General features: G+C 39.8%; 1 long non-coding RNA gene across 1 annotated transcript in view; it reads right to left on the bottom strand.

Moving 5' to 3' along the window:
* The window catches only part of LOC126506263 (uncharacterized), a 49,105-nt gene that overhangs the window by 10,981 nt on the left and 21,914 nt on the right, over positions 1 to 16,210 (bottom strand). Inside the window, exon 3 of the long non-coding RNA XR_007593157.1 lies at positions 342 to 687. This is a non-coding gene — a long non-coding RNA (uncharacterized lncRNA). The remainder of the gene's footprint in view (positions 1 to 341; positions 688 to 16,210) is intronic.

The raw sequence follows: 16,210 nt of genomic DNA, 5'->3' as shown, positions 1-16,210 counted from the left end.
CCAATTGTTTAAGCTGTGAGGCAGTACTTTCTGATCGACTTGAGAACAGTGGTCTCCTTGTGATTTAGTCACTGGAAGGTGCACTAACCAACTAATAAGATACTATTGAATAAGTACCAGAAATCCTAATTATTGTGTGCTCAAGACATTATTCAAAGGAATATAATTTATTGACCTCAGATCTAAGTTGAATTATACAGCATACGCTTTCCTTGGAGCAGTATTGCTGCTTCAAAAATTGCCACCTGGCTAACAAGCCCAATGAGCAATGTACAAGGGACTCTGATGTCATTTATAACAATACCTATACATCAGATAACAAGAACAGCACTGGCTCCCACCTCTGTTGGCTGTCCTGAGTGCTGGAAAGACTCATCTGCCTCTCTGAGCTGCTACTGGCTGTTGCCACCTGCTGGCTTTGGCACTCTGATCCCCTGGCTCCACTCCTGGAGCCCTGGCAGCCTCCCCATGATGCCAATCTTGAGCCAGAGAATGCAGGGATGTTTGGAACTCCTCTCATTGCCGAGGCTGCATTGTGCACAGAGGCTGATGATAGGGAATTGTGTGCTCTCTGGGGTCAGGATGTTGACGACTCTGATGATTAGCTGGCTAACAGCAGCAATGATTGGAAACTGCCCCAGAGAACGTCACATACTGGCAAAGAAAGGATGTTGAGGGAACAAGCATCTGTGGAGAAAATTAACAAGGCTTTATGAGTTAGTTTTGAACATTTTTTTAAATTCAGCCTGAATTTATTTTAGACATTTAAAACTTTTTAGAGTGTTGCTTTTGAACACTTATATTTTAGTGTTTCCACTCTTTAATCCATTGCTTCACTTGTGAGTTATGTTTTTAATGTGAGATGTTCTTGGCCAGGCGGTGGTGGCGCACGCCTTTAATCCCAGCACTCGGGAGGCAGAGGCAGGCAGAACTCGGTGAGTTCGAGGCTAGCCTAGTCTACAAGAGCTAGTTCCAGGACAGCTCCAAAGCTACAGAGAAACCCTGTCTTGAAAAAACAAACAAATGAAGTTAGTCTCCTTTAGCATGTGGGTTGTCAATTCTTACTCAGAGTCGTGATGATAGTGCAGATCTTTTCTGAAACATCAAACTTCTTATCTTTGCAGTGTTTTAAAACACATATTAATATTTTTGAACATTTGCATTTTAACTAAATTTTTATAGGACTGAGTGTGTCAAGCCTAGTCTAACAAGCAAGACTCTATGAGTTCAACCCCAAGCACTGAAAATATTTTTGCACACATCATTGTCAATAAACTACATTGTCTTCTCTTAGTAAGGGAAGAGCATTCATTTATGAACTTTTGGCCAACCAGGCTACAAAGTCTCAAGCAGAATCATAGTCTAGTCAGCACCGTTGACTTTCATTATAGACTGTGTTCTGAAATTTAGTGTTTCACAAATATGAATCATAACATGAAAATAGGGCTTTCTGCAGTCTTTTATGACGCTGTTTGTGTAATTCACGTATGGTGGATTCAATAGATTAGGGGTTTAGAGTGAGAACCTGCTAGACCCCAGAGACACTGAGAACAATGTTCATGACATACAATGAAGCACTGTGGGCAATGTAGTAGGCACTAGATTTTGATGCAAGAAGAGGAGAAAATATGGACCAGAACATCTGCTGTGGCTTCTGTGGGAAGGGATGGCTGGGGAAGTTTTCAGTGGTGAACTATTTCAAATAATAGCAGCAGGCCGTGGCATGGATGATATCTCTTGTGAAATTTCTGGCCCTGAGGGTGTATTAGAAGCATGGAACTGCCTGTTTGTTTTTATAAGGGCTCACCACGAAGGCAATAAGGCAATGTCTATGGTTTGGATTTAGAACTTTTTAAATCTGGGGCACTGCTATAGACACAGACACTCTTGAAGTTGGACTCAATGCATTTTCCATTGTGAGACAGCCACAAAGCTTGGGGAGTTAGGGTAGAGTGTTGTGGTTGGGGCTGAAATGACTATGCCATGCTCACGTTTTAAACAATGGTTGCTCACATGATTGGGCTGTTTGCCGGAGGGGGCCGTGGGAATTTTAAATGGTGCTGTGGACTGGCAGAGGTGGACCCTAGAGATAGATAGGCCTTTGAAGGCTCTAGCTGGCTCTGGTCCTGTTCTACCTTTCTCTGCTTCCTTATTCACCAGTGCATAAGGAGGCCCTGATTCACGTTCCCTGCACAGCGAGCACTGTTGTGTCTTTCTGAAGAGTCTGAAACTGTCAGCTGAAACCTGCCCTTTTCTCTTCAGATTGCTCCTCTCAGGTATCCCTCACAGCGACTTGGAAACTAACACAGTGGCTAAAATACACAGACAAGTTTCAAGGGAAGGCGTGTGCATGAGAAAGTGATTACTGATATGCTGTGATTCTCCCTTTATTTACACAGAGTAGGTCAGGTGAAATTCTAGCTCTTCTATCTTTGAGTGGTTTTGTGGGTTCATAGAGAAGAACTGGGAAAATGTGAATTAGGACAAATAAGAAATTAAAATTCCCTATAGTCTTTCCATCTGAATTTATTGTCTCCGTTCTATGATTTTTTTTCATTACTTACTCTCTTTATTTAATATGTGTTAGTGTCGAGGCATGGTAAGTATGTGTCACAGCATGTGTGTGGAGTTCTGAGGAGGATTTTAGGGGATCTGGGAACCCAGCTCAGGTCATCAGACTTGAGTGCCAAGCACTGGCACCGGCTATGACATCCATATTTTATTTTCCTTTTAATTTCTGAGTCAGTATCTTAAACATAAATTCAACAGGAAAGTCTATATAATTTTGATTTCATTTTGCAAGGTATTATAACCATTTGCAAATCTGTCATATACTCAGTCATTTCATGTAATTAAGTAAAGTTTAAACTGTTTCAAATTGCTACAAGAATTATTGAGACACTTGGGAAAATGTTGCTCTGGAGCGGAAGTTCCATGAATGCTTGGAAGCTACCCTGAAGTAGACTAAGCTAAAGACCCTCTTAATGTAATTAAAGAAGTTTCTTCAAGACATAGATTTGTGTTTGTCTTAGAAACTTAAACTCGGAGCATTAAATCTACATCCCTCTTGAAAGAACAAATCAATCTTCAAAAAACATACCAGCGCCCACTTTAGATTGTTGTGATATTTCAATTTAGTGTAATCTTTCATTCCTTGTTGCCTCCTACCAACTTAATTTAACTGCTTTAAGGAGACTTAATGGAGGATTTGAGCTGGGTACAAGGTTGAATTAATTGTCACTAGCGCCACATCTAATTACTTCTAAGGTCTCAGGGACAAGTTGGTGGTGACAGGAACAAAGTGAAACGAGATGTTTCATTGGCGATAGCCAGGATGAAGAAGATTAAAGAATGGTTTCAAATATGTACCTGCTTACTTAGAAAACAAGAAGATTGCCACAGACTGATTAGGCAAAGTGACAAATTCAACGTTTATCTTAAAGACTTTCCAAACTTCTCTTTTGCCGGAGGCAATTAAAAGTATGAATTATTGCTGTATCTAGAGGCATAGTATTGTCGCCCTAATGAAGATGGCACAGAAACATGGCCATTGTTATCTTTAATGTCCCTTTCTGCTGTAAGGCATCACAGCCAACAGTATAGCCATAAGTTCATCAGTGCTAACAGGCCCACTTTACTCTGTGAAGAGTGGATTGTGTGCTGAATATTGAAATGAGTCATTTTATCCCTAAGTAAAAACACTTGAGACCCTGTCACAGGAGGGACTATTAACATATTTAGATTATTACCTTATTGAAGATGATGACTCCTTCAAAACAGTGAAGGAGGATCTGTAGAAAAAAGGATCAGTATCCAAAAGGAGAAAGTTCGGACTCAAAGTGAAGTTAAAGTTTTTAAAAGTTAAGAATAAATGTAATCAAGAGACTCGCAAAAGTTGGAGTCTTTTCCACCAGAGGTGTGTGGTGGGCATGCTGGAAAGTGACTTGCAGTGGGCCCTGAATAGAATGAAGACCCTATAAGACCTTCCCCACTTTTACAGTCGGAGGACTCTACACACTAGGGAATTCTGGGAATGACTCCTCAGACTCTTACCAGAACTGGCAATCCCAGAAACAACATGTTTCTAGCAGAGCCAAGAACTTTGAGCGGAATCTTCCATTTCCTGCTCAGCTCTCCCCTGGGTACCAAACTGCAGGGGAGTAAAAGACTGTGTTCTCTTGATAGATGAGCTGGAAGATCCCTCACAGCTGTGTTGTGGAAACGTTCTCCCATTCCCTCATGGTAACACTGAGTCATAAAAGGGAGAAATGAGCATCCATTTGCCAGCTCCACCTGTCGGTTGGGCCCGCCATATCTATATTAGCATCAAGGGAACTTGCTTATCGTGATGAAATTTTCATCACCAGGAGAAGAGCAACTGCTACTTCCCTTAAGTAGTGGTTAATGCCAATTTCTCTTCTCATCACAACCTAAATGGCAGGAATTGAGACTTGGATGTCTCTGTTGTCAACACTAATGTTCAGTGAAACAGTTGGAACCCCAAGTCTCAGAACATTTCAAGCTTTATATTTTAAAAATTTAGAGCTAGATTGAGAATTCCTGTGTTCTAAATCCAGTCTTAATATATGAAAATCTTTTCATTGAAAAAGAAGAAAGAAAATAAAACATCCCCCCCTTGTTTTCTAGATCAAAAGAAGATCAAACAAAAGGGATAAAGGGTAAGACTTAAACGAAACAAAACTATTAAAATATATTTTATAATTTATATTTTTCTCTTCAAATTTGTTGTCAGTTCCCTATTTCTTATGTGAAGCCCTTCCTCCCTTAAGTTCCTTCTGTTAGTATTGTATCACAATAAGTAAGACAGTTGCGAAAACCAGAAGCCTATAGATGCAACTCCCTTCCACCCTGACTGCCAGTCGTTAGATGGTGTCACCTTCACTCAAAATAGGGCTCCCTTACCCAGTCACTACTCCACTAGTCATCTCTTGAGAGACACACAGAGGGGCATTTCTAGTCCTAGACATTTCTTGACCCAGTTAGCTGACAACAAAGAGAAGCCATCACAAAGGTTGTGAAAACACTGAGTGGATTTTTCTTTGAAATGCTATCATTATTCTTTGTTTCAATGTAAACCAAAGGGGTGTGAGGTGTGTGAAACACTGTTTTTTCATGTAAAAATAAGGTGATGAGGTCACCCAGATGTTAGACAATGGACAGAGTTGCAGTAAACCCAGAGATAAAGAAATACCATGAAGATCCCATAATCCTGAGGCTTTTTATAACAACAGACACAAAATCGACTGAAAGGCAGTATGATGGCTTAGAGGCACTTACTACCAATCATGGCTGCCTGCGTTTCACCCTCTGGACCACATGATGGAAGGAGATAACTGACTCCTACAAGTTTTCAGTTGTAGAAAAACAGAAGCTCACATCACGGTCCACATAACTGCTGTGGTTTGGATGTAAAATGTCCCCCGTAGGTTTGGGCAGGGTTTGAGCAGTTGGTCATCAGTTCATGGCACTGTGCTGCTGTGGAACATTATGGAAACTTTGGGAGCAGAAGTAAAGTGCTAGGCCCAAGTCTTAAAGGTTATGTCTATATCTACTTATGGTCTGAGCTCAGGCTCCCTCTTTCCTGATTTCAAGATGTGATGTCATCCTCTGTGCAGGCCAATACTGTGGAGCCACATGTCCTCCTCACCTTGATGGATGACATCTTCTGAAAGTCAATCTTTCCCGCAAGCTCCTTCTGTTAGCATTTTGTCCCAATGGCTAACACAGCTGCAAAACCCAGAAGCCTACAGGTGTAGCTATAGAGCTACTGGGTCTAAGCTCAATAACACAGTGTTAAAGGAAGAGGAGGCTCACATCCAGCCTCCACCTCCACTCCACTTCAGCAGGAATCTGAACAGAGGCCTGCCACCTGTACCATTACTATTATTTCTGCCAAAAGTAGAACTTTCAAAAGTAAATTAAGAGAAAATTTTCTCTTTGCTTTCACTTTATAAATTTTAACCAGGTCCCATTGCCAGAAAACAGCAGGAAGCTCACTTGATGGGGTTAGGCTAGGCCATGTAGTCTCCAGGCTTCTAGACTCCATGGTTCAGGACAGAGCTCTGAATTATGGGATTGGAGAGGAAGAAAAGGCAAAAATGGAATGAAAATAGCCAGCATGGAGGATAAATGCTAAATAGTTTGCTTACAAACATGAGAAAGATTAAAATAACAATTATGTCATTAGTGACCATTAACTGTCTGATTCTCATTCTGTGAACACTTTTTAATAGGAAGACTCGATGGCATTCGGAGTCACAGACAAATCTGTTTAGAGAGTAGAATAAAATATGTGCTACCCCAAAGAAACAAGAGGGCTTCCCAAGGGTCTTGAGGACAGAGTTCATCAGTGTTGACTCCATCGGCCTTTTCCTGCTCCGGAGAAGTAACTGCACTTGCAAGTTCTGGGTTCACTGGTCAGATGTCTTCTGATGGAAGCTGCCTAGAGTTAAGGCAGCTTCACAAAGATACCCCTGCTTCAGATCCTAGTCACAAACAGAGAGATTCCCCAGCCTGCTCTCATTATCAGTGTGGAGGTTTTACCACCTCCTCAGTTTTGATAATTGTCTAAAACAACTCATAAAATTCAAAACAGCACTTATGTATGTAGAATTTTGTATGCCTGTATGTGTGCACATGTGTAGGTATGTATTCATCCAGTCAAATATGTACATAGACCAGCTGTTTATGTCTGAATGTCTTCTTCATTCATATCGCTGCCTTTTTTCTTTGAGAGAAGATTTCTCGCTGAACCCTAGAACTCTCTCTTTCTCTCCCTCTCTCCCTCTTTCCTTCCCTCCCTCTCTGTCTCTCTCTCTCTGTGTCTCTCTCTCTCTCTGTCTCTCTCTCTGTTTCTCTCTCTGTCTCTCTCTCTCTCTTCCCACTTTCTCTGTCTGTCTACACTTTCTGACCACCAAGTCCCTGGGATCTTTCTGTTCCCAAGCTCCAGTTCTAGGATTACAGAAATGCTGCCATGCCTAGCTTTTTCCAAGGGGAGCTGAACTAAGGACCTCAGGCACATGTAGTAAGCACTTTACCCACTGAGGCATCTTCCCAACAGCTTTATTTAAGTCCCCCAAAGGCAGAAGTGGCTGAAGGATAAAAATCCAAAATAGGGTCTTTAAAGGGTTCTAATTTGAGGTTTTTGTCTGTTATCTTGTCATGAATCACTATATATCAGTCTAATAACATGAATAAAATATTACCAATAGGAAATTCATTGAAGTGTCAGGGTACATTATTACTTGGTCTTCATTACAGGGGCAAGACAGATCAACTCATCACCCGTGTGACTGGCTCCACTGTACATCTCCCTTCCTCTTCCACAAGGTCAGTTTGATATTACTTGACTTCAACATTAACCATCTTATTGTATGGTTGACCCTATCCTGGGTCATCTTACTAATACAAACTTGTACGGGTGTATGTATGTTACCTTGTTAGCATAAACTCTCATGGTCCACCATAATTAACAGAGATACCATTATAACTATAAAGATTACAGATAGTCAGAGGCCATCTTTCAGCCTCAAAGACAAAAAACAGTCAGATTTTTTGTTGCTCAGGATCAGTTCTAGCCCTTAAGATGACAGGCTTTTGGAGTCTTCTTTTATGTCAATAATGAGAGCTGAAGTTTTCTTTATTATTCTCAATTTCACATATACAGTGACCTGTTCCATCTGCTCTTAGGTGTACAATTACTTTATCAGACTCTGCACAGTTAATATCTACTATAGAGTTCCACCACCTCCCCCACTTGATCACCCCATCTCCACCCCATTTCCCCCAGGAATTGATCCCCCTATCTCCTCTGATCCCCTGGGAAATGACTGGAGCATGGCTTTGGTTTGAATGCCTCATGGATTTTCCTTTGAACAGTGGAATTTTGGCTAGGGGTCACCATCTACTCCTCCTGCCATTTCAACACAGAGGACCCAAGGAATATTTGCAGGACATAACAGAATGAAGAACTAAATTTCAGACAAGATTATCATTAATGCAAACATATCAGGTGTTTTTGAGGGAAGCAATTAACAAAACTATCCCTAACAATATAGAAAATGAATTTTCAAAATGTAAAATAAAGTTAGATCTGGTCTTCTTTGGGTACTTAATTCACACAAAATTAAGCTTTTTGTCATATAACGTAAATACTTATAGGGTCTAAATATAAGATTGCTTCATTTTCTTAGCTACATCTTCAATTCTATGTTCAGGAAAAAGATTGTATTATGAAATTAGCCATTACCTGCTACCAGCATGGGACATGGCATACCTAAAAAATATAAGAATGATGAAAGTAGAATTGATAGATATTACATCTCATAGTATTTAGTAGAGTAGTTGCTGTTTATATACTAATAATAGCCTGCCAGTGTTCCTTGCAGTGAAAATTTATCAGAGGGACTATTATTAAGTAATATTGTTTTGTTGAATTTAGTAATTACATACGTTGTACTTTTTCTGGGTTCCCACAGACATTGTACCTTCCTGATCCTCAACTATGTGATTTGCTTTGGTTAAAAGGCTGTTACAGATGAGCCACAGATGGAGGCCTGAGATAGACTCGTGTGGCTGGGGATATTACACACAGCACTGCCATGGCCATAAGAGCTTCCCCTGGGTAGCAATCACCACTTCAGCTTGCACTTCAGAATTATATAGCACATTGAATAGACCAGTCCTAATCTACAGCAGAGACTAGACAAGACAGCTCCAGCACACAGCATGGAGCCAGGACCAGCTGATCCTCCACCCCAGCCAAGACCAGCTGACCCATAAACACATGAGACCAAACAAGTGACTATTGTTCTAGCCTATTGACTTATAGAGTGACTTGCTGAGTGGTATTATTGTGGCTATATTAAGTAACAGGATATTAACATAAAAATACTAAAATATAAGGTGTTGACTAGGATTGGAGGACAGAGACCCAAGAGGCAGAAAAATATGGGGAGGATTATGTAGCAGCAATATGTTCAGTGACCATGGTAACTACACATGGTAACTATGGAACCACAAGCACTTAAGGAGATTGGAACAATAGGAGAAAGTGAAGCTTTTCACTGCATTCAATAAGATCCAGAAACTCTGAATGGGCTCAGAAAAGGACATTGCTAATAATAAGGAACAAACAGCTGATGTATGTTTGGGGTAGGTACTCACACTGCATTATGACATAACAGTCAGCTGACACAGGATATACTTATCTTAATCCAACATCCCCATTGTCCTTTTCCTTATGTAAATATTGGCAAAACTCTATGCTACATGTTATGAAGAATGCCAAGGCGAAGGATGGAGTTTATAGAATTATTGGCATTTGTAGTTAAACAAACTTTATTTTCAGATGAAGTGATTTTAAAATATATTTGATGAAAAAAAAAGCTGGTTGATAAGTTTTAAATATCAGCAAATATGAGCAGCTCCATACCACAAATATATTTTTAAATAGACTGGCATCCTAACTACAAGACATATTTTAAATATTGATGGGCTGATGAAACTTCTGAATAATTCAACAATTAAATTATGCTACACTTTACCAATTTTGCCTGTCAGTGAAAGAATAATAAATGTTCGTGTATATACTTTAATTTCTGTCAAATGCATTCCTGAGCAAATTAAGACCCCAAAGTTCAACTTGACCAATACGGTCAATGTGATTAATTTTGTTTAAATCACTACCATAGTCCTAATGCTAGGAAGAGATCTCCTAAATTCTATCATGGCACAATCCAAGATTGCACTGCCAGTGTTGCTGTGCGTATTTGGGTCCTGGCTCAGACCTTATCCCCGTCTAAAGACTGGCCAACAGCAGTATAAACAGGGACAGATGCCAGACTGACTAGGTAGCATCATAGCAATGTGCATGTAGTTATCCACCTCAGTTATCTGTTTGAGAAAGACTATCTATATCTGAAAGGGTCCAGGCCCCACAAAATGGTACCACAGATAAGATGTGGACATAAACATACTTTTATATGCCAGGAAATCCATCATTTGACAGAGGCAATAACAAAGGCTGCACTGTGTTTTCAACAATGACAGGAAATTCAATGCATTTATTAGTTACTTTTCTGTTTGGTGATAAAGGAATTTCTTTTGACTTACAGTTCAGAAGTACTGTCCATAACAGAAGAGGAGGCAGAGCACCAGGTACCAGAACAGGAAGCCGGAGGAGCATGTCTTCAACAGCAGGCATGCAATGGAGAACTGGAAGTGGGCAAGTCTATAAACTCCCCAAACCACACTCAGTCCTAACTTCTTTTAGCGAGGTCACACTTCTGAAGTGTTCTATAACCTCCCCTCATTCAAACCACCAACTGCATAGTATCTATTTTTATAAATCTATTTTATCTGTCATGTCCTTGGGTATGCCATTATTTCACAAAGAAAAAAATAAAAGTATAATATGGATGCAAAAGAAAAAAGAGAGATTTAAACTTTACAGTGATTAGAAACTCAAATTTCAATTGTGTCAAATTAAGTCTAACATGAATTTTTTTAAATAGTTACTTGGATATTCAAACGTATCTTAGAAGATTGTCTAGTAAAAATGATCTTGTGTCTCACAGGCTTGATAGAAAAATATTATATCACATTCCTAGTTGGGCTTTGATGTGTCTGTTTTTATTCCAATGCTGTGTAGTTTTTTTGTTTTGTTTTGTTTTTTATTACTATAGCTCTGTAGTAGAGCTTGAAATCAGGGATTGTGATACCACAGGAAGTTATTTTATTGTTAGGATTGTGTTAATTCTCTTGTGTTTTTTGGTTTTGTTTTTCCTTATGAAGTTGAGTATTGTCCTTTCGAGGTCTGTAAAGATTTGTTTTGGAATTTTGATGGCTATTGTCCAATCTATAGATTACCTTTGATAGGAGGGCCATTTTTACTATGTTAATCCTACAGATCCATGTGCATGGGAGATTTTTCCATCTTCTAATACCTTCTTCAATTTCTTTCTTCAGAGACTTAAAGATTTTATCATACAGGTCTTTCACTTGCTTGGTTAGAGTTGTCCCAAAATATTTTATATTATTTGAGGCTATTGTGAAGAGTGTTGTTGCCCTGACTTCTTTCTCAGTACAGTTGTTGTTTATAGAAAAGCTACTGATCTTTTGAGTTAATCTTTTACTCAGTCACTTCACTGAGAGTGTTTATTAGCTAAATAAATTCCCTAGTGGAATTTTTAAGTCATTTATACTAACATATTATCTGCGAATAATGATGTTTTTACTTCTTCCTTTTTAATTTGTATTCCCTTGCTCTCCTTTGGTTGTCTTATTACTCTAGCTACAACTTCTAGTGCTACATTGAATAGATATAGAGAGAGTAGACAGCCTTATCCTGTTCCTGATTTTAGTGGTACTAATTCCCTAAGTTTCTCTACATTTATCTTGGTGTTAGCTACCATTGTACTGTCTTGTCTTTTGTCTTGTCTTACCATATCTTGTTTTGTCCTGTTTTACTGTGTCTCATAGAGGCCTGCTCTTTTCTGAAGAAGAAACCAAGGGGCAGTGGACCTGTGGGAGCTTTGAGGGGTGGAGAGAGAAGAAACTGTGGTCTGGATGTATTTCAATAAAAATAAAATTAAAAAAATCACTTGAATTTTTCCATAAGCTGTTTTATTTTTACTTCACTTTTGTCCTACTGTTGAAATGGTTGCATAAAACCATTATTTCCAAGTCTTCTTTAATTTGCTTGGTAACTGAGACAATTTAGTAGGAAAATAACAATAAACTGAATTGATTCCTTGAATGTAATTTGGTTCTGTGGTGTTCTCTTGGTGTGAGAAAAATACCTTCTAGAGAAATCAAAATATTAAAACCAGTGTTATTTGCATTCACCAAAAGGAATCATATCCACTGGAATTGTGGGTATGAAGCTGTGGGTTGACTTGCCCTGGGGGTCAAAGGCTGTAAGAATAAGATATTTGCATACTTTCCACAGACAGGACAGTGGAATGGTTGAATATTTAGCATGTGTCCAACATCACAGTATACCTCCTTGTTTTGAGAACTGAACCAACCTGTCAGTTCCTAAACTGTTTGCATTTTCCAGAAGTTTACAATTTACCATCTAAAATCTATCATGTTTATCCTCCTTGTTATAACAAATTGCTTCATAAATGTTAAGTTAAAGGATAATTTTATACTTGTGATCATGATGGGCAGGCAGAAACAATGGGTCCCATGTATATTTTATCACTTACCCAAGAGAAGATGGCATAAGGAAAAGTGAGAACTACTGCACTGAACAGATTTATTTGGCATAAAATAGTGACCTAAAACCCACGTGAATTAAAAAGAAACTTGCACTTTTATTTATTGGGAGAGTCTAATGATATCTGATAAAGGAAACTGTCCCAGTGTTTATGGGATGGCATTTCACATCTGTAAGACTCCTCTCCACCAGTTGTTGATGTTGCCACTAACATTAGGACCAGGAACTAACCCATAGCTTAAGTGACTCAATAAGATTTGGAGATAACATTGACTCATGCTCTCCTGATGAGATGCTCTTATAATGGAGAATGTTAATGAACCTTGTAGTGGAATTTATTTCTTCTAGTTAGCTGAAGCCAAGGGAAGGGTTGTGGTTCCTGTTTGAGCTTTCTCGGCTTGGCTTCATTGGTTTGAAAGCCCTGCCCCAGTTTAGTTGAGAGATATTTCCTCTAGACTGGAGTTGTAAAGAAAGCAATTTCAAATGCATAAACACAGTGTCTGAGCCATGCCATGGATCTACCACCCAGTAGGGCAGTCACACTAAAGCACTGTTCCTTCCTAACTGCTCTATGAAAGCCCTCACTCCCTTCCCAGCTATTAATATTCATGCAAATTGACATCAACTGTGTTCTGGCAGAATGGAAATCAATGCTAAAACATCATAGAATTTTTAAAAATCTAAGACCAAATTTTCCCCAGAACAAGCTTCAGAGAATGGAGAATTTTATATTAAAACTAAAACAATATGAAACTAGATGTGAGAAAGCCCATGTTTCTGTCGTGGCTCTGCCGCTTACTAACTAGAAAAATGAACTAATACTTGTTCATACTTAGTATATGTTTGTTACAGTACGAGATGGCATATATTAGAAAGAAAATTAGTGCTACCTTTCACAAAGTGGGAACTAACCAGATATCTGATTTTGGCTGCCGCGCACCAGGCCCCCGTGTCTGCACTCGGTGCGCTATTACCCAGTTTGTGAGTTTCGGGAAAGGGGGCTGGAGGTTAAAATACAGAAACACACACAGACAGAGAGACAGCGACACGGGTCATCCTTGAATTCCCCAAGAATGCCCCCTTTATTGTGTTCAGGGGCAGATTATATAGAGATAGACACGCCCCAGGCAAACCCACCAGAAACCACTCTCCTGCCATCAGGAACTCCTGAAGGTCTCGTGCTCAGAGCAGCTGTAGGCACTCAGATCAGGGGAAAACAAGTTGCTTACAAGAAATTCAGGATCTGGGGTCTCACTGCTCCCAACATTTGGCACCTAAGAACCAGTTTGTATATACGTCACTACACTGGATGGAAGGCTTACATCAGCTGATAGATTGATGGCTTAAAGGTCCATCCCACAAGTCACAGTTTCAGAATGGTCTACAACCCAAGTTCTGTACATTTCAGTTTGCCAGTGCCCCTAGAATAGAATGCTATGACCCAGATCTAGTCAACTTGTCACCAGTTGTCACCTGGGACAGCAAACTGTGTGCTTCCCCAAAACTTACTATGTAAGCCACCCACAGCAAGAGCGCCCATCGTGATTGCAGCCGGGATGTGACCAGGGAAGGCACACTTTCAGGCCAGATTTAATGCAGTCAGAAGAAAATGGGAGATTTAATTTATAGACTACAACTCTGTGGAAATTAAGTATGGGGATGTATACTTCTATTGCATATTTTTGTTTACTTTAAAAATAGAACTCAGAGGGAGAATATGTTGCATCTCTGTGTACATTTGCCATTGGGGATGGGTAGAAATGGCTTAATGGTCTCCAGAGACCACATCATGGTGTCACGCAAAGGACCTGGTCTTCCTGGAATCAGGCAATTTCCAATGACGCTTCTTGGCACTAAGGACTGGTGTCCTTGAACTTGGATTAAGGGTCCCTGTCTACCATAGCAGCATGATAGGTCTCATCTGGTTTCAGTTCTTGTTACTGTTTCCAGAATTATGCTCCATGGTGTGCATTGTCTCACTGTGCAGGACAAAACTCTGCATTCACCATATGCATGTATCAATTCACCTTCATTTTCTGTAAGAAATGCGTTCCTTGTAACAACACACACACACACATATACACACACACATCTGCACCCACACATATACATACAACACTCACACACATACACACACACTCACATACACACACATAGTTACTTTTTGGGGAAGCATTCATTCACCTCCAATTAAGAAAATTGATAAGATACATTCAATACTTAGAATCATATTAAAGTATTCAGTAAAGATTAGCTAATATCACCACCACAATCATCATGACAGTTAACTTCATCAAAAATATGGTGTCCAAGTCTCTTTGACTAGTTGAATTACCTACTAGATGTTACCTCTGAGATGACAAGGACCACAAGGTTTTGTTAACACCATGGTCAACAGAACAAGGATATTTTTCATTAGTTAATGTTAACAACATAGTGAAATTTACGTGTTTTAGTCACACAGCAGAATAAGCCAAGCCTTTAAGTAGCACATAGAGCTAAGTGAAACGGACTGATGTGTGCAACATAATACAACGGGGTGGTATTGGGGATGTAATAAAACAATGGAGTAGTTCTATAGGTTTCAATGAAGAAGCAATCTTCTCTGATAAAGCTATGCTCTGTGGGGATAGAGGATTGAGACTTTTGTGGATGAAGAGGGCTATTTCACGTGTGGAACAATACATGCCTGGTGTGTTACTGCATTTTTTACCCTTTAATTCTGCAAGGGTATTTTATGTGTAAGAAAGATTTTAGGGAGAAAAGAGAGATGAGAAGGAAAAGATAAGGTAAGTGTAGAATTTATGTGTCTTAAATGCTATCAGCAGCATTTATAGTGTGGTGAAGCCTTTCTCTGTTTGAGTTGCCAGACCTTAGTACCCACCATCACTCATATCCACCACTGCTCTACTGTCTACTCAAGGAGAACATTGTGCTGTTTTTAAAAGTCTTACAAAAAGCACATCTCTGGGCTGAAGAGATGGCTCAGAGATTAAAAGCCCTTTTGTTTTGCAGAGAACCTAGGCTTGGTTTTCAGCACCAACATCACACTGTGGTGGCTTCATTTCCAGGGTATCCAGTGTCTTCTGGCCCTTGTGAGTACTAACATACATATGGTGAACACAAACTCATGCTGACTCACATACATTCACATAAATTATAAATAAATATAAGTTTTTTTAAAAGCCCACAGGCCCAAAGCCTCTTCTCTGAGATCTACATTTTACAGGGCGGGAAGTGGGATGCAAGTTGCCAAGGGAGGAAGACTATCATGCTCCACCCATTTGTGATGCCTTTGAAATCAAACCATTACCTGCAGAGCAGGCGATCTCTAACTGTGCAATAGTAGCACTTATATTTTGGCGGTAACCAAGTTCTGTTTCAGTGGACTCAAAGTCTAGTACTGTAAACCCAGCCAATTACAAATGGCTAGTGAGTTCATAAATCTTCGAAGAGAGCCTATACTATCACTTTCCTAAACCATCATAGCTCCTCACCACACTAAGTGCTTCTTCTTACACCTGCGGATGTGGGTAGAGCTCACCCCTCCTCCAAGAAGCTTCTTTCTGCAGCAGAAGACCATTGACTAAAGCCACGCTCGTCAAAAGTCACAGACCACATAGCTGTCCACGGGGTGCCCAGCCCTAACCGACACATCTATGAATGCAACCGCATATGAGACTCAGGCAACATCACAGAAAATGGGAAAGAAGAACTCTAAGAAAACAAGGAGATCTGCGGTGTGACTGTGCCTTCTAGCCAGGGCAGGGACTCCCATGAAAACTCACCAGTGTGGATGCATAGAGAAGACATAAACAGTTCTAACAAAAGCTGATATGCCAACATGGATAGGGGAAATTTCATGGGCTACCACCCCTTGGCGAAGTGCTTTAGGCTTAACTGCTGAGGGGGAGGATTAGTCTTTTTTTTTCTTTTTTTTTATTGAGAATAAGAAAAAAAAAGTTT

The sequence above is a fragment of the Alexandromys fortis genome, unplaced genomic scaffold (genome assembly GCF_014885135.2).
Source record: "Alexandromys fortis isolate MF-2015 unplaced genomic scaffold, M_Fortis_MF-2015_v1.1 scaffold_0, whole genome shotgun sequence".
In the NCBI taxonomy this organism is placed as follows: Eukaryota; Metazoa; Chordata; class Mammalia; order Rodentia; family Cricetidae; genus Alexandromys; species Alexandromys fortis.
The sequence above is the reverse complement of the archived record's forward strand: the minus strand, read 5'-3'. Positions and strand labels throughout refer to the sequence as shown.